Genomic DNA, 18,643 nt, shown 5'->3' with positions numbered 1-18,643 from the left:
CTCATCTTGCATTCCATTTACAAATCCTGATTAAAAACAGAAGAAAAAGCATTGCATCCCTAACATTTATCTGGAGTAGATCCTAATCATTATGGATGCTTATAAAAGCATTTAACATGCTTAAATGATGACAGCCTAAAATAATTTTAGTACAATACAAGAAAGTCTATTAAAATGCAAATATCGCCAGTTCATTAGTCTTATAAATAAAAAGTTGTAGCTCTGTTGCATTAATGCCAGTAAGACTGATACAGCTTGTGTCTTAACCATTTTCTGCATGATTGCAAATTATGATTACTTTATTTAATTTTTGTGCAATGGGAAAATTCAGTAAATTATACACATATATTAATATATAATTTATAGATATACACACTGTAGGACAGAATGGTGGAGAGGTAGTTAATGCTGCTGCCTCACAGCTTTTGGGTCCTGGGTTCTATTTTGGTCTAGGGTGCTTTCTGTGTTTCCCTGTTTCCCTCTTGTCCATGTGGGTTTTTCTATGGGTAATCTGGTGAGGTACTGAGAAATGGCTGTGTGAGAGAACCAGCTGATGAAATAAGACCTGTAGAATTAGGAACCTGGTTTCACTGAATAATTAGCAGAGGGTGAAATTCCACATGATGGAAAGAGCTGATAGCATAGGCTCTGTGTGGAATTAGTCTCTACACTGGGCTAATTAAGATTCTTATAAATATAGCTAAGCAGAATAAGTTTTCAGACTGTTCAGGGTGGTAGAAGAGGGAGATTGAGGACCGTACTGTGGAGAAGTCTCATTAGTAATGTAATGAGTTGGTTTACAGTCCTTTACAAGTCAGTGAGTTGATGATACTCAAATCAAGTCTTAGGTCTGTAATAAGAGGTATCATGGATGCTGGATGCGCGATGACAAAGCTACAAAACAACAAACTGTCTGCTATGGTGTTAGGAGCACAAGTTTTCATTAAAGCAGTGTCCATGGCCAAACTGGGTCATCCAAAAAAATTAATGATGGGGAAGAAAGTAGGGATTGTTAATGAAGATCTGGTGTATGTTGAAAAGTAGATTAGACTTGTTGCAGTGCTTACTGAAGTGAAGACTGAAAACTGGGCAAATGTGTGTATTATCTGTTGAATTGTAGTCTCACTTTGTGCCCTGTGCATTCCAGGTTAGGTTCTGATTCACCATGATCCTCTAAGGACACATCCCTTTCTGAAAATGAATAGATAAATTCTGTTTGTTATAACTGTGCATAAACTAAATGTGTTGTGTTGCAAAAGTTCGAACAGGACACAACATATTTTTACATTTATTCTATAGGTTTAGGCAGCCAGCAGCCCAATACTGTACTGTATGTCTACCAGAATCACCTTCAGCTGAGGCTATGATGAGAATAATGCGATTGTGGAATCAAGCTGCATATTCCTTTCATTTTACAGTTTTCAAAAGAATTGAGATCTGAAGATTTTTCTGATCAGGAAAGGTGGTGGAGGTCTGTCTCATGTTCTCACACTAACTGCATATTTCCAGACATATGCAGTTAGCATGAGGAGCATGAAAGGCTTTTGATTTGACTAGTGCAATGTAATACTCCAGTACCTCTTTTTATGGATGTTCTTTTCATGAAAATTCAATGCTATTGAACAAGTAAATTGTTACCCATATTTTGGATAATGAAAGCCAACTTCGAAACAATGAAGAAGCAATCCGAAGAAAGGTTTCTAAACCTCCGCCAAATGTTGAGAATAGAGAGGAAGACACCATATAACTCATTTCATTTTTCAGTGTACACATCACATTCCACTAACTATTGTAGTATGGGTGAGAGCTACAGTTGCACAGAGCCTACAGACTGGCACGAGAGACTTGTGTGATACAGCTCACATTGTCTTGCTTTGTGCGTCGTTTGCTATTTTTCTAAGAATATTTGTGGTTTAGACTTTACCTTGGACAGTAAATGTGTTAAGAAAATGAAAATTGTGAGTGTGTATGTACTGTAATTATACAAAAAGCAAATGAAGAGGTTATTGTACAGTGCAGTACTATACTTAGGTTACTGTATATCAGCCACCAACCATCTCAGTCTCCAGCTCCAGGACATTTCGTTGCAGTTTTACTTGTTAAATGAGAACATATCCATTTTGTCAGCACAGCTAAACAATTAATGTTGTAGAGGAGGAGACACCCATCTAATATGGAATACAAAGAATAGTGAATTTATAGATTATGCAGAAGAAGAATGGCTATTAACACTTCACATCAGGGATGGAAAATTCCATTTACAAGTATTTTATGACCTTCATTATATTAATGGAGCATTTAAACCTGCTGGTTATTTTGTAATCTATTAATTAAACTGATCCCTACTAATGATTATTTGTATGATTATTAAAATGCAGATTGATCTAATTAAAATGTATTATTAGTAGATATAATAAAGTCTATGCTTTATTATGCATTTATGCATAATATCCAGTGTCACTTTCAACCCCTTAATTGCTGCTCTCTCAGCCTCACTATACTTGCTGTTTCCAAACTTGTGAATGGTGCTGTATGTATAAAATGTGCAATACTGCAATACTACCATTTATTAAATTGTTCATTTCATTGTTGACACGCATTAGTATCAGTACACTTAACAATTCAGAATAAATCAACTATATAGGGTTATGAGAAAGCAGCTGCAAACTGCACAGGGGTCCTAATGACACAAAAACACTATAAAACAGATGCCAATAACAATAGGCTATAATAGTTCTAATGAATATCTCTTTTCTTAGAACGAACATATTTTAAGTGTTAAGATGTGTAGTCACAAACTCATGTTACCTTGATGAGTGTGTGCTTTGTAACTGGCATATCGATGGATATTATTATGTGGATAACAATATACAGTAAGTACATAGATGCTATCATCATTGGCCCATACTGTACATATATATTTGAAATGATCAGCTTTTTTAACGTGATTACAAGAAGATGACTACCATAATGCAAAGTGAAGAAGGTTTTTATTAAAAGAAGGTTAATTGATTTTAGAGAATTAAACAAGAGTCTTGCTTGTTGCACATGGGTCTTTTTACATCCCTTATCTCATATAATGAGATTTCTTATCTGTTTAATTTCCATGCAGTTATAGTGCTGAAAACTCAAATGAACATCTAAACATGATTTTGTTAATTCCTAACTCGTTGGGAAACAAAAAATGAATATCAGTGTTCTCTAAGTTCTTAAGAGAGGTCAATCTTTGTTTGGAGAGGTATGGTAATATTAAATGGGGCTATATTATTTAAACCACTATTAGATAATAATGATTATCACCTTCATCCATTGGTCAGTCTACTGTAAATGTATTTGTGATTTGCGACAGGCCTTCAGAATCATACCCATCTGGAGGGACAACAACTGTGGGTAATAAAAGCCACTAGACAAGTTGCAGCTGTGTCCTTGTCTACTGTATTTAAACAGTGCTTTATCTTCAGTAGGGTGCTGAGGAACTGGTCTGCAGAAGAAGACTGAATGAGTCATAACCGGAATGTTCATATCAGAGCCATAGTATCTGAACAAGATGGACAGTCTGTTCCACGTTCAACCTTTTTTGTAAACTAGAAGATATTTTGAGTTATTCTTCGTCAGCCTGTAACAGTGGTTAAAGGACATTTTTAAAGAAAACTAAAAGAAATTTGATTTTTTGCGTGCCAAATCTCCATTTGAATCTATAAAAAGACATGATTAGATAGGGAGATAATATGGATTGCTAATAAAGACTTATTAAATTCCTCTTGCAGAGTATATAAAAATATATTTTGCCACATTAACAGGCAATTGCATTGTAAATAGAATCATGGCTAACCAAAAAAGATTAATGTAACATTAGTGGAGACAATAAGGATCAAAGGAGCTATAGCACTGTATAACAAAAAGAGTATCCAGGCTTAGAAACTAAAGCTAGAGGAAACAATAGTCTCTGAATCTCTACATGTCAGACAAAAATGCTCTAAGGATATTGTTTTAGAAGAATGCTGATGCTGTTCATAATTCAAAACATATTCAAATAAAGAATAATCAAACAAAGAATTTCTGTGAGAAGCAGTCTTAGTGGGCAACCCCAACTTTCCCCAGATGGACTGGGAAAAACCTATAGGAATATCAGGAAAGGAAATGACAAACCTGCTTAATAAAAATTTTATCCAGTTCTCAATAGAAGCCAAGATCGAGTAAAGTAAACAGATAAGAGAAAACTATTAGGGAACTTTGATCATACTATAGTGTGCTTTGAAGTACAACATATTTAGAAATACAGCAATTGAATCTGAAGCAAAAGTTTAAAATTTCTTAAAAGAAGGCTTTGAAGGAATGAGATACACTTTAAGAGAAGTAAATGCAATGGGATAGATATGGAATTGGTGAAAAAAGTCTAAAAACAGTTTAAACAGATAATGCATGAAGCACCTCACATTTGTAACCTTTCTTATGGTTCTATATTCTGTGTGCAGATAATTATTTAATAATTGGCCAGTAAAACATTTTTCTACTCTCTGTGATCTTGCAAAAAATTCACATACAAATGTGTGTTTAATGTAGGTTTAATAGCATTCTTGTCATGCTAGTCAAGCAAGTCTAATATCTTCTAAAAATAAAGTGCAATGGATTGCATCCATGCCTTCAAAGCAAATCTTCTGTACAATAATTTGATCGTTTCTTTGCTAACGTTAATATTGATCACGCAAGTTGAATGTAACTATTAACTATTTAGGACATTTGAGGTAAATGAAAGAGTTCTTAAAAAAACATGAGACATAAGCTGGGCCCCCCTATAAAAATTCAGAATGCTTCATGGCTGCTTCTGAACAAAAATCTATGATGGGGCATTATTTCCTTTAAATCCTGTAAGGGAGTTAATTGTTAGCAAATCTTTAAGTCAAAAGCACCGACCCAGTGACTATATTCACTTGTCTACACAAGAAACACAAAAAGCATATCTTACAGCACATTTAAGCCTCTGAAGGCCTTGAGTCTTTTATCTCTTTTCAGGATTTTCATTGCAGATCAGATACTGTGGTGCAGCAATTGATTTTTTTCCCATTCAAAGCCTCCCCCCCCCCCCCACCTTCAAAATGTTCTTGCTGTTTCTAGTCTACTGAACAGGAAAGTCTGCAATTTCAGCAGAAACATTCGGTAATGTGAAAAAGAGCAGTGCAATCTTAGGTTATTGAATTCCTATTCCAAAAATGTAGGTTCACTTTTAGGAGACAGAAGTGGTGGACATTTGTGTCTTTACTGTGGATGTCACATCTGGATACGTTAAAGATCAACATCTAATCAATATGGCATGTAATAGAAAAAAAAGCTATTTACTTGATTTGTGGAACATGTGTGTCCAACTTAGTGGTTTGTACATGACATTTAATAAGTAAAAATTATTAAATAATGTTTTTATGTTTATAAGTACAGTACCTTTAAAGTGATACATAAACATGTTCTGCTGCAGTGTAAATGGTTCTGTGTGTCTCAATGCTGAAAATAAACTAAGCTATGTCAGTCCTGAAGACTTAGATGAATGCTTTTCAGTTACAATATACGTAGAAGAAAAAAGGAATGACCAATATACAGTATTACTATAAAAATAATCTTTTGATAAAAAAAATCATTGAAACAGAGTGTAAATATACAAGTATTAAATACAGCATTTAGCAAGTATTTAGCTCAAAAGCACTGCTTTTAAAGACAGTTTTGTCCAATTCAAAATGGACTAAAAGCCTGTAATTAAAAATTAATCTCCTCTTGTCTTCAGGAAACCAACTGAGAAGCCCAATATTACTCAATGTGCAACCATGATATTTGTTAAAATTGCAAGACATACAGTACACAGTACTCATTTTACTTATCTAGACTTGTTCTTATTAAGGTGGGTAGCTGCGTCAGCATGCGTAGGCTGCAAAGGAACAAGTAATAGGTTTATTCCATGCTGAAAAAAAGAAGAAAGAGAACACAACGTTTCGGCCGTGGAGCCTTCTTCAGGTGTGCACCTGAAGAAGGCACACCTGAAGAAGGCTCCACGGCCGAAACGTTGTGTTCTCTTTCTTCTTTTTTTCAGCATGGAATAAACCTATTACTTTTTCCTTTGTTCTTATTAAGTTCTATTTAGAACCCTTCAAAACCAGTGCTCTCTTTTCTCCCTTCATTACTATCCAAGTTCTCGTGTTTGCAAATGTAAAGCTCGTAATGCATTTGGTTTTTACACTTTTATGCTAGTTAACTGTAAGGAATCAACATTTTCTTTTTTAAACTGCATTTAAACAAGCAGGAGGTTTATACAGTACATTTACACTCATGTAAACAAATTAGAAATAAATCTTCAAAAAGACCAATATTTCATTATTCTATCAGGCACCGATGAGTGACAACTAAAGGAAATTCAATTCATTTTTTAATAGAATCATCTCCCCCATTTGTTCCACTTAGTTATTCTACATGTGTATTAATTCGCTGACTTTACCTATAGGTGTTAATTCAGAGAAAATGTAATGTCAGAAGAAACATACTAGTCAAGTAAGACTAATGATGTGTCAAAATCTGACAGCCCTAAAAGTAATATATTCTTCAATGGTAATTAGGCTAACACTGTGTTGTCCTTATTTTATAAATAAAAACCTTTGAAAAACAATTTTTCTTCCTTTTCCTTGTAGTTTTAGTGTGTATTTTGAAGCACTCTTTTATCTCCATTTTCTTTTTTTTCCCCTCAGAGCCTACACGACCAGCTGTGTGTGATCAAAGAACTCACCGGGTGCTCAGTTGAGGACCATTAATGTCTTTCCCAGATATTAGATTTTCATTATTGAGTTTGTCAGTCCCTGAGCAGAGGCCCTTAGAATGGTCAGGGGATGAAAAGAAACAAACAGACACATGAGGAAGGCCCTAGATATTTAAAGAGGGATAAATCTTGTAATACTTGCGGGGTTCCAGTTTTCATCATTCATACTAGACTGCATGACTCTGGCAGTCTCTTCAGAAATCTAATAAGGTGATCCTTCATAAACAATCACATGATTTTATCTTGCACTGCATCTCTTGTTATTTTGGTATCAGCAGAGTTGACACCTTAGATTGGTAGAACAAATGCTTTGCTGCTTTGCTTTTAACTGCTTTGCTATTTATGCCCTAAACTGCAATAGAAAATAAACTTTCCAATACAACAAAAGATGTTAAACTGCCCAACTGACCAGCTTTGGGTGAAGATGTGAGTTGAAGGTGTGGATCCACCAGTCAAACATCCACTGGCAGATAAAGGTCATAGACTTCATAAATACTAATTTTGACACTTTCTTTTGTTGATAAATTTTCTTTTGTATCATTTCTTTTTTGTGGGGGTCTTCACTCCATGGGTTGTGTCCTTCTTATGTCATTTTTTTTTAATTCCAGACTATTAACTGCAGTATACAGGCTCTATTGTTCTTTTTATTTTTGCAAGTCGATTTGGTGATCTGTAGGAGCTACTGTAGCCCATTTTTTTAGCCCATGTTGCAGGAAAGCAGAGTGGTTTATATGGTGTAAAGACTAGAGATACACTTAATAATGATTTATCAGGGAATTTGGCATGATATTTGGAGTCTAGCCATACCTGGGGGCAAACTGTCTGGGCCATCTGAGTTAAGGGCATTTGTGCTTATGCTGAGGTGCATCCTAACATGTCCCAATTATGTCTTCAGTGATACAGTTACATATGTTGCACCCAATCAGTCCCAGATGGTCTTTGCACAAGTGTCAAAATTTGGGCTGGAAATGCAACATCTCTGTGATGTGCATTTTAAATAGTTCCTCGTTGAAAAAAAATAAAGGCTAATGTATCTGTTTACAATGGGGATTGTCAAGAAATACAGTATATGCAGTGTTCAGTGTACAACATATGCAGATACAGCAAGGTGGGGGCAGGTGCTGATTTCTGTTCAAAATGGTGTAGTAAATTCTGTAATAAACCACAATTAAAAGCACCACATTTTTGGATGGAGACTAACAAAACACAGCACATACACTAATACAAAAAAGTGAAGAATACCAATAGAAGAAGTGGCAATAGAAAAACCGCTATGTAGTTCAGATTAGTGTATCATAATGGCATTACAGTTCTCTAGAGAGAGCCACAGTTCTTTGCAAATCAGTCTTGACCAGACTTCATGCAAGTGGCTTTTCTACACATTTTAAGCAGTAATCACTGCCTTATTACTTCTGTGTTATCACACAGTTACAGTAATTTCTCTTTAGCAAGCACCTCTATGGTCTCTACAGCCAAAAGCAAAAGTATTTTGATCAACTGAGTAATCAGTAGTTTGTTTCCAATTAATGTTTTACGTCTGTTTTCCATTTGTCTTGCTGTTTTTAAAGCTGTAATAAACTCTCATTCAGTCACTAATATTCCTAATTAAACACCGTGGTAACTACTAATAAATAATCAAAATATTAATGCAACATAAAAAATCCAAATTATTATGCAAAAGTCTACAATATAAAATAACAATATGGTAATAAGACAGTAAAATGAGTTTGTAAGACTAAGGATAATACCAACAAATGAATCTTTTATTCAACATTCAACAAACATAAGGAAACAATTACTGTACAATGTTTTTTTTTAGAATTTTAATTTAAAAACTCCTTGGAAATACAGGCATTTTACAATTGAAGATCAATGAAAACATGTTATATCATTTAATTATAAACATAATTCTTGTTTTAGAGTAACTTTTTTCAAACCTGTTGAGGGCATTCAAGATAAAATTCTTTTACTATTTATACAAGCATAATATACAGTAAATTGCCATCTGTGAGTTCTGGACAGTAAACTATACTGTTATCATGAAGGCTTTCAATGGTTTAGATAAAGTCATAGTGCCCACCTCCACACTTTAGCAGGAGCTGTGGGGGTCCGTGGCTGATTCTAGTGGCCATGGAGAGAGAGGATCGTTTTCTTCCACAACTGTGATTCACCTGCCAGGCTGACATTTTGCCAGCTCAATAGCTCATTCCAGACTACCATGTGAGGGAAGTGAGCTGTGACCAGAGAGCCAGCCTCCCCATCCTTGTTCTAATGACCTCCTTCTTTCAAAAGATGCCTGAGTAGACTGCTGAGCCTTTCAGCTTCTGAAAGACTTCTGGCCTTAGACTGCTGTTTACAGTTTTATGGCAATAATTCCTCAAATTAAGCAAAAAGGCGAGCTATTAGTGTATATTGCTGATTATATTTTTAGTCTTCTGCAATTGTTTGCTTACAGCTCATATCTTCTTATTTTCCTGCATGCTATGGATACAATAAGCAATTTCAGATTGTTGGCAGTTTTTTAATGATACTGTATCATCTCAAGGACTTTGCTTCTATGTCTCCAGCCATACCACATTTATTTTTGTCAACCATGCTCATACTGGTGAAGAAGAAGCATGATTAGGGCAGTTTTTGCCTAGTGTAAACTCTAAACTCTAAAGCAAAAGCAGTACTACTAATAATAAAAAGGGTGTTATGACTTTCTATCACACTTACAATAAACTGCATTTGCATTCAGTTTAATTACGTAATAATGTTTAAAACATTCAGATATAAGTGTTCAGCTTCTTCTGCATAGCATCCAGAATCATATTTTTGCTACAATACAGTATAATTGATTTTTCTTCTTGATTATAATTACATCACAAGGGTAACAGTTGCTGCCTAGTGTAATACCTTGTGAAACAACGTCAGGATTGATTGTCAAGAAATACTGTAACTTCATGATATGCAAGAATATTGTGCTGTCTGAATGAAATAGTTTCTGATTTAGCCTGTGATGTAAAAACTGAACAAACATGCTATTACATTTTCCTGTTGTCTTTTTAACCTCCAATAATCCTTTCTCTAAGAAGTCTACACCTTCATATATGTTATGCTTCAGATGATTACATTGTTGAGATTCTAATTCAATTTAAAATAAAAAAAAGTTATTAGGATATTTCCTCAACTGTGAAAAGCATGTGGTTAGATATGGTTAGTTCAGGGATATTATTCAGCAATTGGTATAAAATTCACATTATGCCTACAAGAATAGAATAATCATAGCATTGCTGTTATTTAAAGATTTTTCAAGCTGGACTGGAAGTAAAATGGAATTCTATAAAATAAATGTTTTTGTTCCATTACTTATTGAATGGGTCATCAAGCTTATCTGAAATGCAGATATTTAAAGATACCTGTATGGCAATAGTTTTCATCCATGTCATTCACTGTTTTGTACAAATGTGTAAAACTCACAAGGCCACTTGGTTTTTGTTTTTTAAAGATTATTAGTTTTCAGTCAGCCTGATCTTAACAAAATCTGAATGAATTGATTTTAATAAATCCACGTAAGAGAGGTTGAAAGACAACTGTGGTATAATACAGGGAGTGTCAGTGTGGGGGGCGGAGCCCCAGATTAAGGAAGGTGCGTTGCCGTGGAAACCACACCTGACGTGATTAAGTGAATGAACGGCAGGTGTAGAAGTGGTTTAAAGGGGGGAAAGAGCCAGCTGGCCCTTGCTCTCGTTGTGGCTGCGGTGGTGAGAGGACGAATGCGGAGGTTGTGCTTTGAGAGAGAGCCGGGCAGAAGCAAGACAGTAGCGGGTGTGAGACGCTACTAGTCGGGGGCGATGTTAGACAATGAACGACAATTCTGGAGGGCATTGTGAGAGGAATAACCGGCAAGGATAAGAGTAAAAACGTCAGTCTGTGAGGAGGTTGACGGAAGAAACGGAGCTTTATGAGATCGTCTAAAGATTTAAAGGGACAGCATCCTGCTAGGGTGTGAGAGCAGGGCTGTCGTGTTCGCTGTATGAGTGAGTTGTGATTCGATTAGTGTGTGTGTGTGGACCAGAGTGGGTTGTGTGGTAGAGGGACCCTCCCCCTAGCAATTCATTGGTATTGGGGAAGTGAGTGGGGTCTATCTAGCTGCACTCTCTGGGAGATGGTGCAGTGGTGGCTGGGCATGATGTGAGGTGCACTGGCAGCTGTGAGTTAACGACCTAAGGGTGTGAGAGTGAGGTGCCCGAGAGGTTGTGAGTGTGTGTTAGCGAGGGACAGTGTGCTGGGTCTCGGCACGGTGTGTAGTGCGGAAGAGACTCGGTGATGTAGGTAGTGTTTGTGTAATCTAAACTGGTGGTGTTGGGAGAGGACGTCAAGGCTGGAGGTGGACCTGGGAGTCTGAGGCACTGGTTGAGTATGAAACAGTGGCTTAATGGAGTAGGAGCAGGAGGTTCCTAGCAGTGAGGACAACAGGATGAACTTGAGGCGTGTGCGTGTGCGTGTGCGTGTGCGTGTCCATCCAATGTAGTGTCAACTGCCCCCTTGTCACCACAATACCTAATGTCACAGGTTTCTATGTGTCCAAACTGACTTAATTTGTTTTCTTTTTTCCAGATAACATTGTTTAAAAGAAAAGCAATAAATAGTGGACAACAATCCAGTTGTATGAAAACTCTATTTGGAAATATAAACTAACAAGCTAAAGTTTATGTACCTCTAAGTACAGTACCTTAGACAACACAACAGGAACTGTAAACAATGTTTTCTAGTTTTCATATAAAAATACTCACTACAATGGAAAATGGAACATGTTTTAGGACATCACAACTCTGTTACAGTCTGACAGATCTATTGGTGTGAAACCTACTAAAAGCTTCCCTGTGAGCAAACCCACTTCCTAGGAATTCCTATTTCAGATTAATTCTTTCCTGAGATAGATTGAGATGTTCATCACTAGTCAAACATGATGTCCCCATAAATCAATAAAAATAAATATATGCAAACAATTATACAAACACTGTATGATAATTAATCATATTCAAATATTTTAAGCAACATTAAAAACAAATTTATCAAATATACCTAATCTGCATTAATAGCAAAAATATATCAAGTGTTTTTATTTTCTTTTTAAATTTTGTTCAGTATAAGTATTTTCCAAAATTTGTTAAGACATTATTACACAGGTTAGAAATGATATACTGTACATGACATGAGCAGCTTTGAAGACTCTCTGAAGTGACAATAGTCCTCAATAAAGCACAATCTATGCTTGCACTGTATAAAAGTAGGGTGTATTTCATCTGCTATGATGTTCTTCCTAATATCTGTGGGGATTTTCCTCATCATGGTGAGGAAGAGGTTCATTCAACTTATAAGTAAACTCAACACGACTCTCATCAAAGTTGACCGGTGTGGGCAACTATTTTCATCCAGACCACATGATCCCAGATCCAATCCTCACATTTTGATTTTCTACTATGCTAGGTTTTTCCTTAAATATTGTAATATTTTTGTTGCATTGTAAGAGGTATCTAAGGAACTACCTTAGTGCAATTGTTATTTAGAGACAAATTAATTTCAAAGTTAACATCACATACTGTACACAGACTTGCACAAAAAACTGAAAGAACAGTAAAGTTGTAGTAAATTTCAAGCCAGGATAATTAGCAAATGTATGTGCCACACAATGCTTGGTTATATGGAAAACAATATAAAAATGGAAAGCTAAGCTTAAATTTTATAATGCACTAGTAAGACCACTTAGAGTATTGTGTTAGTTTCCATCACCATAGCACAAGTAGGTTATTACAGCCTTAAAAGAGTTTAAAGAAGAGCAACAAGAATGATGACTGGTCTCAGGAGATTGTCATATGAGGATACACAGACAGCGTAAGGGAAATAAATCTCTTTAGTTTAAAATAAAAGACAGGATATTTGATTCAGTATATAAGGTCCTAAGGGATATTGATAGGGTTAAGCCAGTGGATGATTTTACACTGAGCAGTGAAACAAGGACACAGTGTCACAATTGGAAACTAAAATTAGTTTAAGTTGGAGAATAGGAAACACTTCTATATGCAAAAAGTTGTGTGTATCTGGAACAGCTCAAGAAACAGCTGGATGAGATTTAGATGCATCTAAAAAGCAAACTGTCAAAAAAGCAAGACGCTCTCGTTTCGCTTGCATCCTTTATCACAGTATGTTGTTATGTTCTAGCAGGATCCAGGAAACCTAGATCATTCTACCTCCTGTCATCAAAAGTTAAGTCTTTGAGCATCTTTTTCAACAACAGCATAACAGAATCCTCTAACATCCATCCATTCATTTTCTAATCACTTCTTCCAATTCACAGTGGGGGAGAGCTGGAACCTATCTTGGCAAGCAACAGGCACAAGGCAGGGTACACCCTGGCCAGTCCATCACAGGGCACACACACACCACCTTATACACACTCACAATTAGGGCCAGTTTTCCCAGCTGCCAATTAACCTTTCAGTATGTCTTTGGACTGTGAGAGGAAACCGAAGCAAACACAGGAAGAACATACAAACCCCATACAGATTGCACCCCCATTCCGGAGTCGAACCCAGGACCCCAGAGCTGTGAGGCAGCAATAAAAATAAAAATATACCACTCAAATCAAGTTTTGGAGAAAGATTTGTATATTTGCAGTACATAATAAATAAAAACAAAATCATAACAAAGATAACTGTCATTACCATGTTTCTTCTCCTGGAAAAGTACTCCAGGTCAGTGGTGCATGACCTCTGATATGCCTCATAGGAACACATTTCAAAAGCAGCTTCCTTATCATGTGGTCCATCTGTGGAATTATAGTTCATATTTATTTTTCGTCAGCTTTGCGTAATTAATACAATACATTCTGATATTATAGCTACCCTAAGCATTTAATAATTCACTTTCCCCCTTTCCTTACAGTTTTCTGAACCCTGTACTTAAATATAAAATATTGATATACTTGCCCTACCACTTTTGACTAAAGATAATTATTATTACTACTAATATTATCTGGAAAAGGTTGTTAAAATCGTTCAACAGTGGTAAAATGTACACAAGGAACATCAAGATCAACTCCCAGGGAGGTAAACGTTCTCAGTATTTAACTGATGTATTTTACCCAGCCTTGATTTTCAACCTCTTCATTGCTGGTAAAGTAACATTTCAGATCTGGATGTTAGTAACTTTACTGTATATCACCCTTTGAAGAGGCAGTCAATCGATTGTTTAATGTTCAAAATCTCTATGCAGACTTCCATTCGTTTGTATCTGAGCAGAAGAAGCAAACGCAGCAGAGGAAAGAAATAAAGAATTGCCTATTATGAAAGTGTTAGACACTTGAAAATGTTAATAATTTAAATCAACCATATTTTTAACAATACATGATACACTACAGAAGTTTGCTAGAAGTAGGAAACCCAGCTTGTGAATTACAACACTGGACAATGGACATAAAAAAGAGTAAAGAAATCTAGTTTATAAGCTATCCAGTACATATACTGTAAATAAAAGATGTGTTACAATCATCAAGTAACAAGTTTGCAAAGTGGCATATGGACCTGATTTTTGAAACATTTGATTGCTTTTTTTCTATGTGAGTGAACTGAATGTTTTATTCCAAACATGACATTACAGCTGTCATGTGAAAAACCCACAAAATAATCCCAAATGTATATCTTTTGGAACAGATCATATATTAGAATTCATGATTAGAATGATAGGACTGTTTTGGTATAGTTCCTGTTTTACTGTTCTTTCCGCTCTGTGTGGTGATATCTGAAAAATACCCCCTCATTGTACACCATAGGGAAAGCATTACAGACAGGCTTCAATTCAGGCAGAGCTATCAGCAGTGATCAAGGTAGCCCTTGCAGCACAGAGAGACACAATCTATGGCGTAGTAGTGCAAATATTCACCAAGGAGTTTTTCCATTCAACAAGAGAATTAGGATAAGAGCATTATGTTTTGCTCTCTGAGACAAAATTTCACCTCTCAGCTAAAGATGATGGAAATGTTTCCTGTCTGTATTGACACACCTGAAAGCAGAGTTGCATCAGGATAAAAAAGACTTCAGTCACTGCCTTCAAATGGTTGACAAATTTCAAGACAAGTTGACTGACCCTGAGAACAAATCACATTGCTGTGACATCCTTCGGTCAACTTACATGAAGGATTGGAGAGTGACAATCCTTTCCAATACCTGCACAAAAATGCTTCTGTGCTAGAACCCCACTCTTTCCTCTCACTAGCCAACTCTGATTAAAACTGACAGAAGACACTGTATATACTGTATCTTCATGCAAACTGACTTTTTGGCAGGATCTAATAGAACACACACTCTGATCTTCAAGCTCCTTCACTATACAGATTAACAGACCACATTACAGGTGCTTGTAAATCTCAGCAGATCCAACGTGGTGACTATCGATTTAGTTTCTTTGCGCATTACTTTTATAAATCCTTTCAGATTAGCGTAAGGCTTTTTCTAAAGTCAGAGCTGGACTCTGCCATAAAGGGGTGGATAATATATTGATCTACCCTGCAGTATTGAGGGTCTCATAGGTGTAAAGCTACCCTGGGCTCCAGAGGATCTACTAGAAGTGCCTCTGTTATGATCCTTTCTGTATGGATGTCAGTCTTGTTCCTGGCACAGCCACAGGAACAGGAAGAGGGCTCTGCTTTTATACGATGAATCTGTGTGATTTACCCCTGCATGCAGTGGGGGATTGTAAATATATGATATTTGTGTATCTTCTTTTTTTGTATGGCAGGGGTGGTGTGGAGTGGTCAGAGTGCCACTGTTTGACATCACAGGCTTTGGGTGGTGAAGCCTATGGGAGGGAATTGTTGAAGACCCTTACATGATTAGTGCCATGTTGCATTTCATTACACTCTTTTCAAGAGCAATATTTATCACACATTTTAATTAATTTAATCTTCTACAATGTAGATTTAAAATGTCCAAATGTGTGTGTGTGTGTCAAATTGTCAAATTGAGTTTTTGTACAAAAAGAAAATTGTGTGAATTGGACTCTGGTAAGTGTTAGCGCATGTGGGTTCGGGATAGAGTTTTTTAAATTGATAAAAATGCTTTGTGAAAATCCCTTGGCAATGGTAATTTCAGGCACCAAATGTTTCCCACAGATCTGTTTCCAGGAGCACTCACCAGAGGTGTTCTCTGTTCCCTCTGCTGTTTACCATTTCATTAGAGCCTCTTTGAACAATCACTTGCCAGTATGACACCTTTGTCCTCATCAGCATTAGAAATAAGCAGCACATTGCTTCTCACTTTATGCTGATGAAATCCTATTTTTTAGGACATTGCCCAATCACTACCTTTCTTATTCATTTTTTAATGGTTTTAGCACACTTTTGGGATATAAAATTAACTGGACACTGTATGTCTGCCCTGCAGCTTTTGAACACTCCACTGACAGATATAATTCCACCTGTAATCATACTGATGCTTAAGCATTTTAAATACCTCAGTGTTGAAATCTATCCATTGTTACACATGACTGTATTAACTAATTTTAATACCATGCTTCTAAAAACTGAGACAGATTTAAACAGATGGAAGTAACTTCCTAATTTGCTCCAGGTGCACATTTCTATAATAAAAATGAATGTACTCCCCCGAAAATCACATATTTCAGCTCAATACTTCCACTCCCTCCCTCATCCTATGTATTGAACTAAATTGCACTCAGTCTCTATAAATTTGTGTTTAAGCGGAAGCAGATGTGTCAAGTCTCATACATTGCATTGTAAAAAATTTTGGGCATCTATTATCTCTACAAAATTTCAGACTTGAAATTGACTCCCTTGAGGCTGAGGCTCCTGTGTCAACATCTCAAAGAAACTCTTTTCTTAAGGATTACAATATTGACTGTACTCTGGAATTTCCTTTAAAAATGTAAACTGCAGTGTGATTTGGTCATATTATTTCATACTGTACAGTGCTTTGCCCCAGAACTGAATGGTGTCTAAGTTGCATTACAAGCAAAAGTTTGAAAGATAATGGTTTAACTTTTCAAACTCTTGCAATGGGCATTGAATGCAAAGGCATATTAAGAAATAAAACCAAAATGCATTAGTTGTTTCTGACTCTTAGGCCACATAAGCCTCAACCAATACTCATTCAGCACTCCATTCAACACAAAATTTCCAATGAAAGTCTACCTGTCAAAAAATTAATTTTACCATTCTTGATACATTCTCTTGGTTTTGGCAAGGTTGTTTTGTCTTTTCAGACTAATCTTTTGATTCAGACAAGCACATTTTTCCATTCAAATGAATAGAAGATTGTGAAACATCTTTGACAATTATCTGAACCCTAACCCTAACCCAGCCAAACCCTTAGCTAGGGTTAGGGTTTGGATTCCCAGGAAACATGGGCAGTTTTTGATAGCATAGCTGTGTTTTAGGGCTGAAATGATATTTAGGAAAATAGTTATTTCAATTTTTGCTAAAAAATTTTTCCAACCTATATGTCTATATACAGTGCTTGGCCCCAATAGGGAATGGTGTCTAAACTGCCTTACATGCAAAAGTTTGAAAGAAAATGATTTAACTTTTCAAACTCTTGCAATGGGCATTGAATGCAAAGGCATATTAAGAAATAAAACCAAAATGCATTAGTTGTTTCTGACTCTTGAGGCCACATAAGCCTCAACCAATACTCATTCAGCACTCCATTCAACACAAAATTTCCAATGAAAGATTACCTGTCAAACCATTACCATTCTTGATACATTCTTTTGGTTTTGGCAAGATTGTTTTGTCTTTTCATACTAATCTTTTTATTCAGACAAGCAACTTTTCCATTCAAATGAGAAGTAGATTGTGAAAAGTCTCTGACAAATATCTGAACCCTAACGTCCGAGTTCGGAAAGCACTCGCGTAACGCATTACTCCACAGACGCAATCAATGGAAAGGAGTGAAACTGAAGCATACATTTCCAAAGAAAGTGTACTACTGTGATAATTTGAGCTACGGTATATGAGTATAATTATATTGTTATGAATTTTTTAGATACTCGATTCCATTTTATATTCCCTAATTTTTTTTACTGCAATTACGAGCGTATTCGCAGAAAAGGTTAAAAGATTATAACTTTTTACAAAGTATATAAACTTAATATAGTCAAAGGAGCACATAAAAACTTTTCCCAAATTACCACAGTATGTAACCGAATGCAAGACTTTGATGCTTAGAATGTTTAGGAAGTACTGTAAGTGAAATACTTGTGTGTATGTTTATTTAAACTACCGATACCAGCCATACTGTATACAGTTTACGTAATATGTTCATGTTCCTAAATTAATATTATTTATGACGCATTATGCTCCTCTTCTTTTTATGCTCAGCTACTAAAATTTCCCTTTAGTTTTAAAATTCCATATAAATATTCAATACTAAGTGGATTAAAACATGCACAGTAAAGAGATTAAATGATTAAATCATTTCACTAACAACCAATGCACCACAAATGCCCCTGTCGGTCATTTTGGCCTGCCAAATCACGCACCGTGGTACACCGCGGTGCACTGTGGGTAATTGCGTGCGGTACGAGGTTTTACCGTGTATTTTGAATGGCTGCATCTGTATATGATCACAATATAACAGTGGAAATATACACTAAAATTAAAAAGTGGTATTTGTGTTTGCCTGTTTTCATCTATAAATAGACAAAATAATGAATAATATCAAATACATTTTATTGATATGGCATATTATACAGGTATTGACAATGCATTAATGCATAATATCACAGATGCTACCACTGCTATACAAGTACTCTATATTAAAATTATATTAGCAGTGTCTACAATATGCT

The sequence above is a fragment of the Atractosteus spatula genome, chromosome 21 (assembly GCF_055471065.1).
Source record: "Atractosteus spatula isolate fAtrSpa1 chromosome 21, fAtrSpa1.hap1, whole genome shotgun sequence".
NCBI lineage: Eukaryota > Metazoa > Chordata > Actinopteri > Semionotiformes > Lepisosteidae > Atractosteus > Atractosteus spatula.
Note: the sequence above shows the minus strand (reverse complement) of the source record.